Source organism: Saccoglossus kowalevskii, chromosome 4 (assembly GCF_978046115.1).
Source record: "Saccoglossus kowalevskii chromosome 4, keSacKowa6.1, whole genome shotgun sequence".
NCBI classification, from domain to species: Eukaryota; Metazoa; Hemichordata; class Enteropneusta; family Harrimaniidae; genus Saccoglossus; species Saccoglossus kowalevskii.
This window is the reverse complement of record NC_140644.1, coordinates 6520092-6538537: the sequence shown is the minus strand read 5'-3', so window position 1 is coordinate 6538537 and position 18446 is coordinate 6520092. Positions and strand designations below refer to the sequence as shown.

General features: G+C 35.7%; 14 non-coding genes across 14 annotated transcripts; all 14 read left to right on the top strand.

Moving 5' to 3' along the window:
- Window positions 1-2482: 2482 nt before the first annotated feature.
- On the top strand, window positions 2483-2554 carry TRNAP-CGG (transfer RNA proline (anticodon CGG)). The gene has a single exon. It is a non-coding gene; the product is annotated as a tRNA-Pro (tRNA).
- Window positions 2555-2919: 365 nt separating this feature from the next.
- TRNAP-CGG (transfer RNA proline (anticodon CGG)) lies at window positions 2920-2991 on the top strand. Its single transcript has one exon. It is a non-coding gene; the product is annotated as a tRNA-Pro (tRNA).
- Window positions 2992-5746: 2755 nt separating this feature from the next.
- TRNAP-CGG (transfer RNA proline (anticodon CGG)) lies at window positions 5747-5818 on the top strand. The gene has a single exon. It is a non-coding gene; the product is annotated as a tRNA-Pro (tRNA).
- Window positions 5819-7050: 1232 nt separating this feature from the next.
- On the top strand, window positions 7051-7122 carry TRNAP-CGG (transfer RNA proline (anticodon CGG)). Its single transcript has one exon. It is a non-coding gene; the product is annotated as a tRNA-Pro (tRNA).
- Window positions 7123-7490: 368 nt separating this feature from the next.
- TRNAP-CGG (transfer RNA proline (anticodon CGG)) lies at window positions 7491-7562 on the top strand. The gene has a single exon. It is a non-coding gene; the product is annotated as a tRNA-Pro (tRNA).
- Window positions 7563-9901: 2339 nt separating this feature from the next.
- On the top strand, window positions 9902-9973 carry TRNAP-CGG (transfer RNA proline (anticodon CGG)). The gene has a single exon. It is a non-coding gene; the product is annotated as a tRNA-Pro (tRNA).
- A 367-nt stretch (window positions 9974-10340) lies between these two features.
- TRNAP-CGG (transfer RNA proline (anticodon CGG)) lies at window positions 10341-10412 on the top strand. Its single transcript has one exon. It is a non-coding gene; the product is annotated as a tRNA-Pro (tRNA).
- Window positions 10413-11215: 803 nt separating this feature from the next.
- On the top strand, window positions 11216-11287 carry TRNAP-CGG (transfer RNA proline (anticodon CGG)). The gene has a single exon. It is a non-coding gene; the product is annotated as a tRNA-Pro (tRNA).
- A 788-nt stretch (window positions 11288-12075) lies between these two features.
- On the top strand, window positions 12076-12147 carry TRNAP-CGG (transfer RNA proline (anticodon CGG)). Its single transcript has one exon. It is a non-coding gene; the product is annotated as a tRNA-Pro (tRNA).
- Window positions 12148-13389: 1242 nt separating this feature from the next.
- On the top strand, window positions 13390-13461 carry TRNAP-CGG (transfer RNA proline (anticodon CGG)). Its single transcript has one exon. It is a non-coding gene; the product is annotated as a tRNA-Pro (tRNA).
- A 788-nt stretch (window positions 13462-14249) lies between these two features.
- On the top strand, window positions 14250-14321 carry TRNAP-CGG (transfer RNA proline (anticodon CGG)). The gene has a single exon. It is a non-coding gene; the product is annotated as a tRNA-Pro (tRNA).
- Window positions 14322-15563: 1242 nt separating this feature from the next.
- On the top strand, window positions 15564-15635 carry TRNAP-CGG (transfer RNA proline (anticodon CGG)). Its single transcript has one exon. It is a non-coding gene; the product is annotated as a tRNA-Pro (tRNA).
- A 353-nt stretch (window positions 15636-15988) lies between these two features.
- TRNAP-CGG (transfer RNA proline (anticodon CGG)) lies at window positions 15989-16060 on the top strand. Its single transcript has one exon. It is a non-coding gene; the product is annotated as a tRNA-Pro (tRNA).
- A 363-nt stretch (window positions 16061-16423) lies between these two features.
- Window positions 16424-16495, top strand: TRNAP-CGG (transfer RNA proline (anticodon CGG)). Its single transcript has one exon. It is a non-coding gene; the product is annotated as a tRNA-Pro (tRNA).
- The last annotated feature ends 1951 nt before the right edge of the window (window positions 16496-18446 follow it).

Here is an 18446-nt window from a genome sequence, read left to right as displayed (position 1 = left end):
TTCAAAAATTAGAGGATTGTTATGTGCAGTATGAACTAGCGTGACAAATTCACATTTATTATGAACCAACAAAAAAAATATTCCATATTACAAAATTTAAAAATTTCTTGCAAGATCCTATCTGAAATAAAATCTTAGCACAATTACTGTGTGATAGTTTTCTGTCGGCATGATAATGTACTTACCAATCGCTGTCACTTGAACTATGTTATGGTTTTGTCACTCACTCAGTCTTGATTGAATTTTTATTACTATGAACTGATGACTGTTGACCAACCAACTATATGACTAGTGTATAATATCTGTTTGACTGCTTGCAGACTACTCTCGGGTTGTATTATTTACAGTTGTTTTCTAAATATTAAATATGATAACCTCAACTATATCTGAAATCTTTCTCTGAGCATAATAGTTTCTTGCATTGATTACTTGTCATTGTCATTCAGTGATACTCAATGCTACTAATTTTTGTTGAAATTAATCAGTTCCCATAAAATGCTCCTTTGTTTATATGCAACTTCCATTTTCTTCATAACATATTGCCACACTGTTGGGTAGACTGGGGTATGTCTTTAGATTTACTGAACATGAATGTTGAATGAAATATCAATTGTAGATGTTTGGTGTTGATGTGCTACCTCGGTAAATTTTCCTACCCATAATGGAAGTCTTGTGGAACCTGTATGGATGTCTCTTGGGACCCAGTGTGGACCCAATTGTGGGATTCATGTGAATGTCTTGCAGGATCCATATATATGTCATGTGGGACTGATATGAAAGTTTGTGGGGCCGCATATATATGAGACTTGTTTAGAACATGTGGCGATGCTTTGGTAATGACACAACATTATGTGATCATTAATGCTCCTCGTGAGTCATGGAAACGTACTTCATAACAGCATATTTCATTTTAATTGTCATGATCTTGGTTGATTTTCTTATGTGCTTGACAAATAAGGGGTACACTGGTATCTTTGTTATTTCAATACTTTGTATTCCAAGCATCGATCACATATGACGTTCACTTAACCTTGCAACCAGTAGTTGGTAGTGTATTTTGTTTACGCCTAATTCAATGTTTTAGCAGCAACTAAATATAGTTGGTGTGATCTATCATTGTATTTTTAATCACAATGTCTTTATTTGTGGTAGAAAACACCCTCCTTCTTTACGCGATTTTATTTGTTGTAGGAAACGCCCTCTAGTGAAACAATTTTGTATTGGGGGGGGGGGGGCGATTCATGTCCTTTAGCTAATAAATGTTTAGTTGTTCCACACATATTCCTTGACCCCCTGATAAAAAATCAAGACAAGACAGGACAAAAAATATAATTTTTAAAGAATGATTTTTATTGATCCTTTTCCTCAACAATGTCATCAACTATGTTGTTTAACAGTTCTTTCACAATGACTTTCTGCTGTATTTCTGTAGAAACTGTTTCTAACAATTTATTTATTATCGATGGGGATGTTGGATTAACGAACATCCCACCGACTGAGGGCAGTATTGCATTAGCTAACGAAATACGTAACAGACGTATTATTCCGTGTTAAAATATTTCGGGTGTGATCCTGATAGAAGTAAACACGGAAACGATATTAGAATACGAAGAAAGCCTATGTCGATTCATCAGTCGGAATAGTACTTGACCAAATCGTTCGATTTGTTTAGCTTTCAGAATGTTCGACGTTATTACTTCCAGATTGTACATTTCTGTAACGAGCTCATGGATCAAATTCATTATAACAATAAATTTGCAGATTGTTGCAATATAAAGTAACAAATGTTGGACAGGTTTCCAACTTCAGTAAAACATAATCGCTCTCTGAAACTAAATGATGCTATGTAAATTCATAGAATATGTGATCACATTTGTATCAATGACTTATTAGTCTCGATTTCGACTTCCAGAAGTTAAAGTTACGAATCCCGGGCAACCCACATGTTATGCTATTTAGAAAACATATACTATGTATTAGGTCTTGTGGTACAGATTATTTCGAATTCAATTTCCCAAACTCGGGGTTGAGAACAGTTTTAATGCGTCAAGGGCTTGTTGGTCTAGTGGTACAATTCCTGTTTCGGGTACAGGGGTCCCAGGTTCGTTGCCCCAACAAGCTCTTATTTTTTTAACTGGAATGGTACTACTCCTTATCATTTAACAATTATGTAATTTGTATAAACTTGCAGGTTGTTGCAATATAAAGTAACATATGTTGCACAGGTTTCCAACTCCAGTAAAAAATATTCGCTCTCTGAAAGTAATTGATGCTATGTAAATTCATAGAATAAGTGATCACAACTGTATCAAAGACTTATTAATCTCGATTTCGACTTCCAGAAGTTGAGATTAGGAACCGCGGGCAACCGTTATGTTATTTAGAATTAGAAAACATATACTATGTATTAGGTCTTGTGGTACAATTTATTTCTAATTCAATTTCTAAAACTCGAGGTTGAGAATTCTGTTAATGCGTCTTTGGCTTGTTGGTCTAGTGGTACGATTCCTGTTTCGGGTACAGGAGGTCCCGGGTTCGAACCCCGGACAAGCCCTGTTTTTTTTTAACTGGAATGGAATGGTACTTCATCTTATCATTTAACAATTATGTAATTTGTATAAACTTGCAGATTGTTGCAATATAAAGTAACAAATGTTGGACAGGTTTCCAACACCAGTAAAAAATATTTGCTCTTTGAAACTAAATGATGCCATGTAAATTCATAGAATAAGTGATCACAATTGTATCAAAGACTTATTAATCTCGATTTCGACTTCCAGAAGTTTAGATTAGGAACCGCCGGCAACCCACATGTTATGTTATTTAGTAAATATGTACTATGTATTAGGTCTTCGGGTACAATTGATTTCTAATTCAATTTCTGAAACTTGAGGTTGAGCCTTCTGTTAATGCGTCATTGGCTTGTTGGTCTAGTGGTACGATTCCTGTTTCGGGTACAGGAGGTCCCGGGTTCAAACCCCGGACAAGCCCTTGCTTTTTAACTGGAATGGAATGGAATGGTACTTCATCTTATCATTTAACAATTATGTAATTTGTATAAACGTTTTCATTTTTGCAATATAAAGTAACACATGTTGGACAGGTTTCCAACTCCAGTAAAAATATTCACTCTCTGAAAGTAAATTATGCTATGTAAATTCATAGAATATGTGATCACAATTGTATCAAAGACTTGTTAGTCTCGATTTCGACTTCCAAAAGTTAAAGTTAGGAACCGCGGGCAACCCACAGGTTATGTTATTTAGAAAACATATACTATGTATTAGGTCATGTGGTACAATTAATTTCTAATTCAATTTCTGAAACTCGAGGTTGAGAATTCTGTTAATGCGTCATTGGCTTGTTCGTCTAGAGGTACGATTCCTGTTTCGGGTACAGGAGGTCCCGGGTTCGAACCCCGGACAATCCCTGTTTTTTTTTTTAACTGGAATGGAATGGTACTTCAGTTTATCATTTAACAAGTATGTAATTTGTATAAACTTGCAGATTGTTGCAATATAAAGTAACAAATGTTGGACAGGTTTCCAACTCCAGTAAAACATATTTGCTCTCTGAAACTAAATGATGCTATGTAAATTCATAGAATAAGTGATCACAATTGTATCAAAGACTTATTAATCTCGATTTCGACTTCCAGAAGTTTAGATTAGGAACCGCCGGCAACCCACATGTTATGTTATTTAGTAAACATGTACTATGTATTAGGTCTTGGGGTACAATTGATTTCTAATTCAATTTTCCAAACTCGAGGTTGAGAACACTTCTAATGCGTCATTGGTTTGTTGGTCTAGTGGTACGATTCCTGTTTCGGGTACAGGAGGTCCCGGGTTCGAACCCGGACAAGCCAAGGTTTTTTAACTGGAATGGAATGGTACTTCACCTTATCATGTAACAATTATGTAATTTGTATAAACTTGCAGATTGTTGCAATATAAAGTAACAAATGTTGGACAGGTTTCCAACTCTAGTGAAAAATATTCGCTCTCTGAAAGTAATTGATGCTATGTAAATTCATAGAATAAGTGATCACAATTGTATCAAAGACATATTAATCTCGATTTCGACATCCAGAAGTTTAGATTAGGAACCGCCGGCAACCCACATGTTATGTTATTTAGAAAACATGTACTATGTATTAGGTCTTGTGGTACAATTTATTTCGAATTCAATTTCCCAAACTCGAGGTTGAGAACACTTCTAATGCGACATTGGCTTGTTGGTCTAGAGGGACGATTCCTGTTCCGGGTACAGGAGGTCCTGGGTTCGAAGCCTGGACAATCTCTGATTTTTTTAACTGGAATGGAATGGTACTTCAGTTTATCATTTAACAAGTATGTAATTTGTATAAACTTGCAGATTGTTGCAATATAAAGTAACAAATATTGGTCAGGTTTCCAACTCCAGTAAAACATATTTTCTCTCTGAAACTAAATGATGCTATGTAAATTCATAGAATATGTTATCACATTTGTATCAGTGACTTATTAGTCTCGATTTTAACCCTCAAAAGTTAAAGTTACGAACCCCGGGCAACCCACATGTTATGCTATTTAGAAAACATATACTATGTATTAGGTCTTGTGGTACAGATTATTTCGAATTCAATTTCCCAAACTCGAGGTTGAGAACAGTGTTAATGCGTCATTGGCTTGTTAGTCTAGTGGTACGATTCCTGTTTCGGGTACAGGAGGTCCTGTGTTCGAACCCCGGACAAGCCCTTAGTTTTTAATTGGAACGGTACTTCACCTTATCATTTAACAATTAAATAATTTGTATAAACTTGCAGATTGTTGCAATATAAAGTAACACATGTTGCACAGGTTTCCAACTCCAGTAAAACATATTCGCTCTCTGAAAATTATTGATGCTATGTAAATTCATAGAATAAGTGATCACAACTGTATCAAAGACTTATTAATCTCGATTTCGACTTCCCGAAGTTGAGATTAGGAACCGCGGGCAACCCACATGTTATGTTATTTAGAAAACTTATACTGTAGAATACTTTATTTTCGCTTGGAATTTATTTTCGCTATTTTCGCTGAAGGGATGATTCCGTGAAAATAAAATCCAGTGAATATACTTTTTTTCCTATATTTCCCATTAAACTCATCAAAAATCAGTGAAAATAAATTCCATACAAAACCCTCAAAAAGCCTTTTCAGCGAAAATTAATTCCAGCGAAAATAAAGTATTCCACAGTACTATGTATTAGGTCTTGTGGTACAATTAATTTCTAATTCAATTTCTGAAACTCGAGGTTGAGAATTCTGTTAATGCGTCATTGGCTTGTTCGTCTAGAGGTACGACTCCTGTTTCGGGTACAGGAGGTCCCGTGTTCGAACCCCGGACAATCCCTGTTTGTTTTTTTAACTGAAATGGAATGGTACTTCAGTTTATCATTTAACAAGTATGTAATTTGTATAAACTTGCAGATTGTTGCAATATAAAGTAACAAATGTTGGACAGGTTTCCAACTCCAGTAAAACATATTTGCTCTCTGAAATTAAATGATGCTATGTAAATTCATAGAATATGTGATCACATTTGTCTCAATGACTTATTAGTCTCGATTTCGACTTCCAAAAGTTAAAGTTACGAACCCCGGGCAACCCACATGTTATGCTATTTAGAAAACATATACTATGTATTAGGTCTTGTGGTACAGATTATTTCGAATTCAATTACCCAAACTCGAGGTTGAGAACGGTGTTAATGCTTCAATGGCTTGTTGGTCTAGTGGTACGATTCCTGTTTCGGGTACAGGAGGTCCCGGGTTCGAACCCCGGACAAGCCCTTGTTTTATAACTGGAATGGAATGGTACTTCACCTTATCATTTATCAATTATGCAATTTGTATAAACTTGCAGATTGTTCCAATATAAAGTAACAAATGTTGGACAGGTTTCCAACTCTAGTGAAAAATATTCGCTCTCTGAAAGTAATTGATGCTATGTAAATTCATAGAATAAGTGATCACAATTGTATCAAAGACTTATTAATCTCGATTTCGACTTCCAGAAGTTGAGACTAGGAACCGCGGGCAACCCAAATGTTATGTTATTTAGAAATGATATACTATGTATTAGGTCTTGTGGTACAATTTATTTCTAATTCAATTTCTGAAACTCAAGGTTGAGAATTCTGTCAGTGCGTCCTTGGCTTGTTGGTCTAGTGGCACGATTCCTGTTTTGGGTACAGGAGGTCCCGGGTTCGAACCCCGGACAAACCCTGGTTTTTTAACTGGAATGGAATGGTACTTCATCTTATCATTTAACAATTATGTAATTTGTATAAACTTGCAGATTGTTGCAATATAAAGTAACAAATGTTGGACTGGTTTCCAACTCTAGTAAAAAATATTCGCTCTCTGATAGTAATTGATGCTATGTAAGTTCATAGAATAAGTGATCACAATTGTATCAAAGACATATTAATCTCGATTTCGACATCCAGAAGTTAGATTAGGAACCGCCGGCAAGCCACATGTTATGTTATTTAGAAATGATATACTATGTATTAGGTCTTGTGGTACAATTTATTTCTAATTCAATTTCTGAAACTCAAGGTTGAGAATTCTGTCAGTGCGTCCTTGGCTTGTTGGTCTAGTGGCACGATTCCTGTTTTGGGTACAGGAGGTCCCGGGTTCGAACCCCGGACAAACCCTGGTTTTTTAACTGGAATGGAATGGTACTTCATCTTATCATTTAACAATTATGTAATTTGTATAAACTTGCAGATTGTTGCAATATAAAGTAACAAATGTTGGACTGGTTTCCAACTCTAGTAAAAAATATTCGCTCTCTGAAACTAAATGATGCTATGTAAGTTCATAGAATAAGTGATCAAAATTGTATCAAAGACTTATTAATCTCGATTTCGACTTCCAGAAGTTTAGATTAGGAACCGCCGGCAACCCACATGTTATGTTATTTAGAAAACATGTACTATGTATTAGGTCTTGGGGTACAATTGATTTCTAATTCAATTTCTGAAACTTGAGGTTGAGCCTTCTGTTAATGCGTCATTGGCTTGTTGGTCTAGTGGTACGATTCCTGTTTCGGGTACAGGAGGTGCCGGGTTCAAACCCCGGACAAGCCCTTGCATTTTAACTGGAATGGAATGGAATGGTACTTCATCTTATCATTTAACAATTATGTAATTTGTATAAACGTTTTCATTGTTGCAATATAAAGTAACACATGTTGGACAGGTTTCCAACTCTAGTGAAAAATATTCGCTCTCTGAAAGTAATTGATGCTATGTAAATTCATAGAATAAGTGATCACAATTGTATGAAAGACTTATTAATCTCGATTTCGACTTCCAGAAGTTGAGACGAGGAACCGCGGGCAACCCAAATGTTATGTTATTTAGAAAACATATACTATGTATTAGGTCTTGTGGTACAATTTATTTCTAATTCAATTTCTGAAACTCAAGGTTGAGAATTCTGTTAATGCGTCATTGGCTTGTTGGTCTAGTGGCACGATTCCTGTTTCGGGTACAGGAGGTCCCGGGTTCGAACCCCGGACAAGCCCTTGTTTTTTAACTGGAATGGAATAGTACTTCATCTTATCATTTAACAATTATGTAATTTGTATAAACTTGCAGATTGTTGCAATATAAAGTAACAAATGTTGGACAGGTTTCCAACTCCAGTAAAACATATTTGCTCTCTGAAACTAAATGATGCTATATAAATTCATAGAATAAGTGATCACAATTGTATCAAAGACTTATTAATCTCAATTTCGACTTCCAGAAGTTTAGATTAGGAACCGCCGGCAACCCACATGTTATGATATTTAGTAAACATGTACTATGTATTAGGTCTTGGGGTACAATTGATTTCTAATTCAATTTCCCAAACTCGAGGTTGAGAACACTTCTAATGCGTCATTGGCTTGTTGGTCTAGTGGTACGATTCCTATGCTATGTAAATTCATAGAATATGTGATCACAATTGTATCAAAGACTTATTAGTCTCGATTTCGACTTCCAAAAGTTAAAGTTAGGAACCGCGGGCAACCCACATGTTATGTTATTTAGAAAACATATACTATGTATTAGGTCTTGTGGTACAATTAATTTCTAATTCAATTTCTGAAACTCGAGGTTGAGAATTCTGTTAATGCGTCATTGGCTTGTTCGTCTAGAGGTACGATTCCTGTTTCGGGTACAGGAGGTCCCGGGTTCGAACCCCGGACAATCCCTGTTTTTTTTTTAACTGGAATGGAATGGTACTTCAGTTTATCATTTAACAAGTATGTAATTTGTATAAACTTGCAGATTGTTGCAATATAAAGTAACAAATGTTGGACAGGTTTCCAACTCCAGTAAAACATATTTGCTCTCTGAAACTAAATGATGCTATGTAAATTCATAGAATAAGTGATCACAATTGTATCAAAGACTTATTAATCTCGATTTCGACTTCCAGAAGTTTAGATTAGGAACCGCCGGCAACCCACATGTTATGTTATTTAGTAAACATGTACTATGTATTAGGTCTTGGGGTACAATTGATTTCTAATTCAATTTTCCAAACTCGAGGTTGAGAACACTTCTAATGCATCATTGGTTTGTTGGTCTAGTGGTACGATTCCTGTTTCGGGTACAGGAGGTCCCGGGTTCGAACCCGGACAAGCCAAGGTTTTTTAACTGGAATGGAATGGTACTTCACCTTATCATGTAACAATTATGTAATTTGTATAAACTTGCAGATTGTTGCAATATAAAGTAACAAATGTTGGACAGGTTTCCAACTCTAGTGAAAAATATTCGCTCTCTGAAAGTAATTGATGCTATGTAAATTCATAGAATAAGTGATCACAATTGTATCAAAGACATATTAATCTCGATTTCGACATCCAGAAGTTTAGATTAGGAACCGCCGGCAACCCACATGTTATGTTATTTAGAAAACATGTACTATGTATTAGGTCTTGTGGTACAATTTATTTCTAATTCAATTTCTGAAACTCAAGGTTGAGAATTCTGTCAGTGCGTCCTTGGCTTGTTGGTCTAGTGGCACGATTCCTGGTTCGGGTACAGGAGGTCCCGGTTCGAACCCCAGACAAGCCATGGTTTTTTAACTGGAATGGAATGGTACTTCATCTTATCATTTAACAATTATGTAATTTGTATTAACTTGTAGATTGTTGCAATATAAAGTAACAAATGTTGGACAGGTTTCCAACTCCAGTAAAAAACATTCGCTCTCTGAAAGTAATTGATGCTATGTAAATTCATAGAATAAGTGATCACAATTGTATCAAAGACTTATTAATCTCGATTTCGACTCCCAAAAGTTGAGATAAGGAACCCAGGGCAACCCACATGTTATGTTATTTAGAAAACATATACTATGTATTAGGTGTTGTAGTACAATTTAATTCTAATTCAATTTCAGAAACACAAGGTTGAGAACACAGTTAATGCGTCATTGGCTTGTTGGTCTGGTGGTACGATTCCTGTTTCGGGTGCAGGAGGTCCCGGGTTCGAACCGCGGTCAAGCCCTTAGTTTTTAACTGGAATGGTACTTCACCTTATCATTTAACAATTATGTAATTTGTATAAACTTGCAGATTGTTGCAATATAAAGTAACAAATGTTGGACAGGTTTCCAACTCTAGTAAAACATATTTGATCTCTGAAACTAAATGATGCTATGTAAGTTCATAGAATAAGTGATCAAAATTGTATCAAAGACTTATTAATCTCGATTTCGACTTCCAGAAGTTTAGATTAGGAACCGCCGGCAACCCACATGTTATGTTATTTAGTAAACATGTGCTATGTATTAGGTCTTGGGGTACAATTGATTTCTAATTCAATTTCTGAAACTTGAGGTTGAGCCTTCTGTTAATGCGTCATTGGCTTGTTGGTCTAGTGGTACGATTCCTGTTTCGGGTACAGGAGGTGCCGGGTTCAAACCCCGGACAAGCCCTTACTTTTTAACTGGAATGGAATGGAATGGTACTTCATCTTATCATTTAATAATTATGTAATTTGTATAAACGTTTTCATTGTTGCAATATAAAGTAACACATGTTGGACAGGTTTCCAACTCCAGTAAAAATATTCGCTCTCTGAAAGTAAATTATGCTATGTAAATTCATAGAATATGTGATCATAATTGTATCAAAGACTTATTAGTCTCGATTTCGACTTCCAAAAGTTAAAGTTAGGAACCGCGGGCAACCCACATGTTATGTTATTTAGAAAACATATACTATGTATTAGGTGTTGCGGTACAATTTAATTCTAATTCAATTTCCCAAACTCGAGGTTAAGAACACTTCTAATGCGTCATTGGCTTGTTGGTCTAGTGGTACGATTCCTGTTTCGGGGACAGGAGGTCCCGGGTTCAAACCCCGGACAAGCCCTTACTTTGTAACTGGACTGGAATGGAATGGTACTTCATCTTATCATTTAACAATTATGTAATTTGTATAAAGGTTTTCATTGTTGCAATATAAAGTAACACATGTTGGACAGGTTTCCAACTCCAGTAAAAATATTCGCTCTCTGAAAGTAAATTATGCTATGTAAATTCATAGAATATGTGATCACAATTGTATCAAAGACTTATTAGTCTCGATTTCGACTTCCAAAAGTTAAAGTTAGGAACCGCGGGCAACCCACATGTTATGTTATTTAGAAAACATATATTATGTATTAGGTCTTGTGGTACAATTAATTTCTAATTCAATTTCTGAAACTCTAGGTTGAGAATTCTATTAATGCGTCATAGGCTTGTTGGTCTAGAGGTACGATTCCTGTTTCGGGTACAGGACGTCCCGGGTTCGAACCCTGGACAATCCCTGTTTTTTTTAACTGGAATGGAATGGTACTTCAGTTTATCATTTAACAAGCATGTAATTTGTATATACTTGCAGATTGTTGCAATATAAAGTAACAAATGTTGGACAGGTTTCCAACTCCAGTAAAACATATTTGATCTCTGAAACTAAATGATGCTATGTAAATTCATAGAATATGTGATCACATTTGTATCAAAGACTTATTAGTCTCGATTTCGACTTCCAAAAGTTAAAGTTAGGAACCGCGGGCAACCCACATGTTATGTTATTTAGAAAACATATATTATGTATTCGGTCTTGTGGTACAGATTATTTCGAATTCAATTTCCCAAACTCGAGGTTGAGAACAGTGTTAATGCTTCAATGGCTTGTTGGTCTAGTGGTACGATTCCTGTTTCGGGTACAGGAGGTCTCGGGTTCGAACCCCGGACAAGCCCTTAGTTTTTAACTGGAATGGTACTTCACCTTATCATTTAACCATTAAGTAATTTGTATGAACTTGCAGATTGTTGCAATATAAAGTAACACATGTTGCACAGGTTTCCAACTCCAGTAAAACATATTCGCTCTCTGAAAGTAATTGATGCTATGTAAATTCATAGAATAAGTGATCACAACTGTATCAAAGACTTATTAATCTCGATTTCGACTTCCAGAAGTTGAGATTGGGAACCGCGGGCAACCGTTATGTTATTTAGAAAACATATACTATGTATTAGGTCTTGTGGTACAATTTATTTCTAATTCAATTTCTAAAACTCGAGGTTGAGAATTCCGTTAATGCGTCATTGGCTTGTTAGTCTAGTGGTACGATTCCTGTTTCGGGTACAGGAGGTCCCGGGTTCTAACCCCGGACAAACCCTGGTTTTTTAACTGGAATGGAATGGTACTTCATCTTATCATTTATCAATTATGTAATTTGAATAAATTTGCAGATTGTTGCAATATAAAGTAACAAATGTTGGACAGGTTTCCAACTCTAGTGAAAAATATTCGCTCTCTGAAAGTAATTGATGCTATGTAAATTCATAGAATAAGTGATCACAATTGTATGAAAGACTTATTAATCTCGATTTCGACTTCCAGAAGTTGAGAAGAGGAACCGCGGGCAACCCAAATGTTATGTTATTTAGAAAACATATACTATGTATTAGGTCTTGGGGTACAATTGATTTCTAATTCAATTTCTGAAACTTGAGGATGAGCCTTCTGTTAATGCGTCATTGGCTTGTTGGTCTAGTGGTACGATTCCTGTTTCGGGTACAGGAGGTGCCGGGTTCAAACCCCGGACAAGCCCTTGCTTTTTAACTGGAATGGAATGGAATGGTACTTCATCTTATCATTTAACAATTATGTAATTTGTATAAACGTTTTCATTGTTGCAATATAAAGTAACACATGTTGGACAGGTTTCCAACTCCAGTAAAAATATTCGCTCTCTGAAAGTAAATTATGCTATGTAAATTCATAGAATATGTGATCATAATTGTATCAAAGACTTATTAGTCTCGATTTCGACTTCCAAAAGTTAAAGTTAGGAACCGCGGGCAACCCACATGTTATGTTATTTAGAAAACATATACTATGTATTAGGTGTTGCGGTACAATTTAATTCTAATTCAATTTCCCAAACTCGAGGTTGAGAACACTTCTAATGCGTCATTGGCTTGTTGGTCTAGTGGTACGATTCCTGTTTCGGGGACAGGAGGTCCCGGGTTCAAACTCCGGACAAGCCCTTACTTTGTAACTGGACTGGAATGGAATGGTACTTCATCTTATCATTTAACAATTATGTAATTTGTATAAAGGTTTTCATTGTTGCAATATAAAGTAACACATGTTGGACAGGTTTCCAACTCCAGTAAAAATATTCGCTCTCTGAAAGTAAATTATGCTATGTAAATTCATAGACTATGTGATCACAATTGTATCAAAGACTTATTAGTCTCGATTTCGACTTCCAAAAGTTAAAGTTAGGAACCGCGGGCAACCCACATGTTATGTTATTTAGAAAACATATATTATGTATTAGGTCTTGTGGTACAATTAATTTCTAATTCAATTTCTGAAACTCTAGGTTGAGAATTCTATTAATGCGTCATAGGCTTGTTGGTCTAGAGGTACGATTCCTGTTTCGGGTACAGGACGTCCCGGGTTCGAACCATGGACAATCCCTGTTTTTTTTAACTGGAATGGAATGGTACTTCAGTTTATCATTTAACAAGCATGTAATTTGTATATACTTGCAGATTGTTGCAATATAAAGTAACAAATGTTGGACAGGTTTCCAACTCCAGTAAAACATATTTGATCTCTGAAACTAAATGATGCTATGTAAATTCATAGAATATGTGATCACATTTGTATCAAAGACTTATTAGTCTCGATTTCGACTTCCAAAAGTTAAAGTTAGGAACCGCGGGCAACCCACATGTTATGTTATTTAGAAAACATATATTATGTATTCGGTCTTGTGGTACAGATTATTTCGAATTCAATTTCCCAAACTCGAGGTTGAGAACAGTGTTAATGCTTCAATGGCTTGTTGGTCTAGTGGTACGATTCCTGTTTCGGGTACAGGAGGTCTCGGGTTCGAACCCCGGACAAGCCCTTAGTTTTTAACTGGATTGGTACTTCACCTTATCATTTAACAAATAAGTAATTTGTATGAACTTGCAGATTGTTGCAATATAAAGTAACAAATGTTGCACAGGTTTCCAACTCCAGTAAAACATATTCGCTCTCTGAAAGTAATTGATGCTATGTAAATTCATAGAATAAGTGATCACAACTGTATCAAAGACTTATTAATCTCGATTTCGACTTCCAGAAGTTGAGATTGGGAACCGCGGGCAACCGTTATGTTATTTAGAAAACATATACTATGTATTAGGTCTTGTGGTACAATTTATTTCTAATTCAATTTCTAAAACTCGAGGTTGAGAATTCCGTTAATGCGTCATTGGCTTGTTAGTCTAGTGGTACGATTCCTGTTTCGGGTACAGGAGGTCCCGGGTTCTAACCCCGGACAAACCCTGGTTTTTTAACTGGAATGGAATGGTACTTCATCTTATCATTTATCAATTATGTAATTTGAATAAATTTGCAGATTGTTGCAATATAAAGTAACAAATGTTGGACAGGTTTCCAACTCTAGTGAAAAATATTCGCTCTCTGAAAGTAATTGATGCTATGTAAATTCATAGAATAAGTGATCACAATTGTATGAAAGACTTATTAATCTCGATTTCGACTTCCAGAAGTTGAGAAGAGGAACCGCGGGCAACCCAAATGTTATGTTATTTAGAAAACATATACTATGTATTAGGTCTTGGGGTACAATTGATTTCTAATTCAATTTCTGAAACTTGAGGATGAGCCTTCTGTTAATGCGTCATTGGCTTGTTGGTCTAGTGGTACGATTCCTGTTTCGGGTACAGGAGGTGCCGGGTTCAAACCCCGGACAAGCCCTTGCTTTTTAACTGGAATGGAATGGAATGGTACTTCATCTTATCATTTAACAATTATGTAATTTGTATAAACGTTTTCATTGTTGCAATATAAAGTAACACATGTTGGACAGGTTTCCAACTCCAGTAAAAATATTCGCTCTCTGAAAGTAAATTATGCTATGTAAATTCATAGAATATGTGATCATAATTGTATCAAAGACTTATTAGTCTCGATTTCGACTTCCAAAAGTTAAAGTTAGGAACCGCGGGCAACCCACATGTTATGTTATTTAGAAAACATATACTATGTATTAGGTGTTGCGGTACAATTTAATTCTAATTCAATTTCCCAAACTCGAGGTTGAGAACACTTCTAATGCGTCATTGGCTTGTTGGTCTAGTGGTACGATTCCTGTTTCGGGGACAGGAGGTCCCGGGTTCAAACTCCGGACAAGCCCTTACTTTGTAACTGGACTGGAATGGAATGGTACTTCATCTTATCATTTAACAATTATGTAATTTGTATAAAGGTTTTCATTGTTGCAATATAAAGTAACACATGTTGGACAGGTTTCCAACTCCAGTAAAAATATTCGCTCTCTGAAAGTAAATTATGCTATGTAAATTCATAGACTATGTGATCACAATTGTATCAAAGACTTATTAGTCTCGATTTCGACTTCCAAAAGTTAAAGTTAGGAACCGCGGGCAACCCACATGTTATGTTATTTAGAAAACATATATTATGTATTAGGTCTTGTGGTACAATTAATTTCTAATTCAATTTCTGAAACTCTAGGTTGAGAATTCTATTAATGCGTCATAGGCTTGTTGGTCTAGAGGTACGATTCCTGTTTCGGGTACAGGACGTCCCGGGTTCGAACCATGGACAATCCCTGTTTTTTTTAACTGGAATGGAATGGTACTTCAGTTTATCATTTAACAAGCATGTAATTTGTATATACTTGCAGATTGTTGCAATATAAAGTAACAAATGTTGGACAGGTTTCCAACTCCAGTAAAACATATTTGATCTCTGAAACTAAATGATGCTATGTAAATTCATAGAATATGTGATCACATTTGTATCAAAGACTTATTAGTCTCGATTTCGACTTCCAAAAGTTAAAGTTAGGAACCGCGGGCAACCCACATGTTATGTTATTTAGAAAACATATATTATGTATTCGGTCTTGTGGTACAGATTATTTCGAATTCAATTTCCCAAACTCGAGGTTGAGAACAGTGTTAATGCTTCAATGGCTTGTTGGTCTAGTGGTACGATTCCTGTTTCGGGTACAGGAGGTCTCGGGTTCGAACCCCGGACAAGCCCTTAGTTTTTAACTGGATTGGTACTTCACCTTATCATTTAACAAATAAGTAATTTGTATGAACTTGCAGATTGTTGCAATATAAAGTAACAAATGTTGCACAGGTTTCCAACTCCAGTAAAACATATTCGCTCTCTGAAAGTAATTGATGCTATGTAAATTCATAGAATAAGTGATCACAACTGTATCAAAGACTTATTAATCTCGATTTCGACTTCCAGAAGTTGAGATTGGGAACCGCGGGCAACCGTTATGTTATTTAGAAAACATATACTATGTATTAGGTCTTGTGGTACAATTTATTTCTAATTCAATTTCTAAAACTCGAGGTTGAGAATTCCGTTAATGCGTCATTGGCTTGTTAGTCTAGTGGTACGATTCCTGTTTCGGGTACAGGAGGTCCCGGGTTCGAACCCCGGACAAACCCTGGTTTTTTAACTGGAATGGAATGGTACTTCATCTTATCATTTATCAATTATGTAATTTGTATAAATTTGCAGATTGTTGCAATATAAAGTAACAAATGTTGGACAGGTTTCCAACTCTAGTGAAAAATATTCGCTCTCTGAAAGTAATTGATGCTATGTAAATTCATAGAATAAGTGATCACAATTGTATGAAAGACTTATTAATCTCGATTTCGACTTCCAGAAGTTGAGACGAGGAACCGCGGGCAACCCAAATGTTATGTTATTTAGAAAACATATACTATGTATTAGGTCTTGTGGTACAATTTATTTCTAATTCAATTTCTGAAACTCAAGGTTGAGAATTCTGTTAATGCGTCATTGGCTTGTTGGTCTAGTGGCACGATTCCTGTTTCGGGTACAGGAGGTCCCGGGTTCGAACCCCGGACAAGCCCTTGTTTTTTAACTGGAATGGAATAGTACTTCATCTTATCATTTAACAATTATGTAATTTGTATAAACTTGCAGATTGTTGCAATATAAAGTAACAAATGTTGGACAGGTTTCCAACTCCAGTAAAACATATTTGCTCTCTGAAACTAAATGATGCTATATAAATTCATAGAATAAGTGATCACAATTGTATCAAAGACTTATTAATCTCAATTTCGACTTCCAGAAGTTTAGATTAGGAACCGCCGGCAACCCACATGTTATGTTATTTAGTAAACATGTACTATGTATTAGGTCTTGGGGTACAATTGATTTCTAATTCAATTTCCCAAACTCGAGGTTGAGAACACTTCTAATGCGTCATTGGCTTGTTGGTCTAGTGGTACGATTCCTATGCTATGTAAATTCATAGAATATGTGATCACAATTGTATCAAAGACTTATTAGTCTCGATTTCGACTTCCAAAAGTTAAAGTTAGGAACCGCGGGCAACCCACATGTTATGTTATTTAGAAAACATATACTATGTATTAGGTCTTGTGGTACAATTAATTTCTAATTCAATTTCTGAAACTCGAGGTTGAGATTTCTGTTAATGCGTCATTGGCTTGTTCGTCTAGAGGTACGATTCCTGTTTCGGGTACAGGAGGTCCCGGGTTCGAACCCCGGACAATCCCTGTTTTTTTTTAACTGGAATGGAATGGTACTTCAGTTTATCAGTTAACAAGTATGTAATTTGTATAAACTTGCAGATTGTTGCAATATAAAGTAACAAATGTTGGACAGGTTTCCAACTCCAGTAAAACATATTTGCTCTCTGAAACTAAATGATGCTATGTAAATTCATAGAATAAGTGATCACAATTGTATCAAAGACTTATTAATCTCGATTTCGACTTCCAGAAGTTTAGATTAGGAACCGCCGGCAACCCACATGTTATGTTATTTAGTAAACATGTATTATGTATTAGGTCTTGTGGTACAATTTATTTCTAATTCAATTTCCCAAACTCGAGGTTGAGAACACTTCTAATACGTCATTGGCTTGTTGGTCTAGTGGTACGATTCCTGTTTCGGGTACAGGAGGTCCCAGGTTCAAACCCCGGACAAGCTCTTGCTTTTTAACTGGACTGGAATGGAATGGTACTTCAACTTATCATTTAACAATTATGTAATTTGTATAAACGTTTTCATTGTTGCAATATAAAGTAACACATGTTGGACAGGTTTCCAACTCCAGTAAAAATATTCGCTCTCTGAAAGTAAATTATGCTATGTAAATTCATAGAATATGTGATCATAATTGTATCAAAGACTTATTAGTCTCGATTTCGACTTCCAAAAGTTAAAGTTAGGAACCGCGGGCAACCCACATGTTATGTTATTTAGAAAACATATACTATGTATTAGGTCTTGTGGTACAATTAATTTCTAATTCAATTTCTGAAACTCGAGGTTGAGAATTCTGTTAATGCGACATTGGCTTGTTGGTCTAGAGGGACGATTCCTGTTCCGGGTACAGGAGGTCCCGGGTTCGAAGCCTGGACAATCTCTGATTTTTTTAACTGGAATGGAATAGTACTTCAGTTTATCATTTAACAAGTATGTAATTTGTATAAACTTGCAGATTGTTGCAATATAAAGTAACAAATGTTGGTCAGGTTTCCAACTCCAGTAAAACATATTTTCTCTCTGAAACTAAATGATGCTATGTAAATTCATAGAATATGTTATCACATTTGTATCAGTGACTTATTAGTCTCGATTTTAACTTCCAAAAGTTAAAGTTACGAACCCCGGGCAACCCACATGTTATGCTATTTAGAAAACATATACTATGTATTAGGTGTTGTGGTACAGATTATTTCGAATTCAATTTCCCAAACTCGGTTGAGAACAGTGTTAATGCTTCAATGGCTTGTTGATCTAGTGGTACGATTCCTGTTTCGGGTA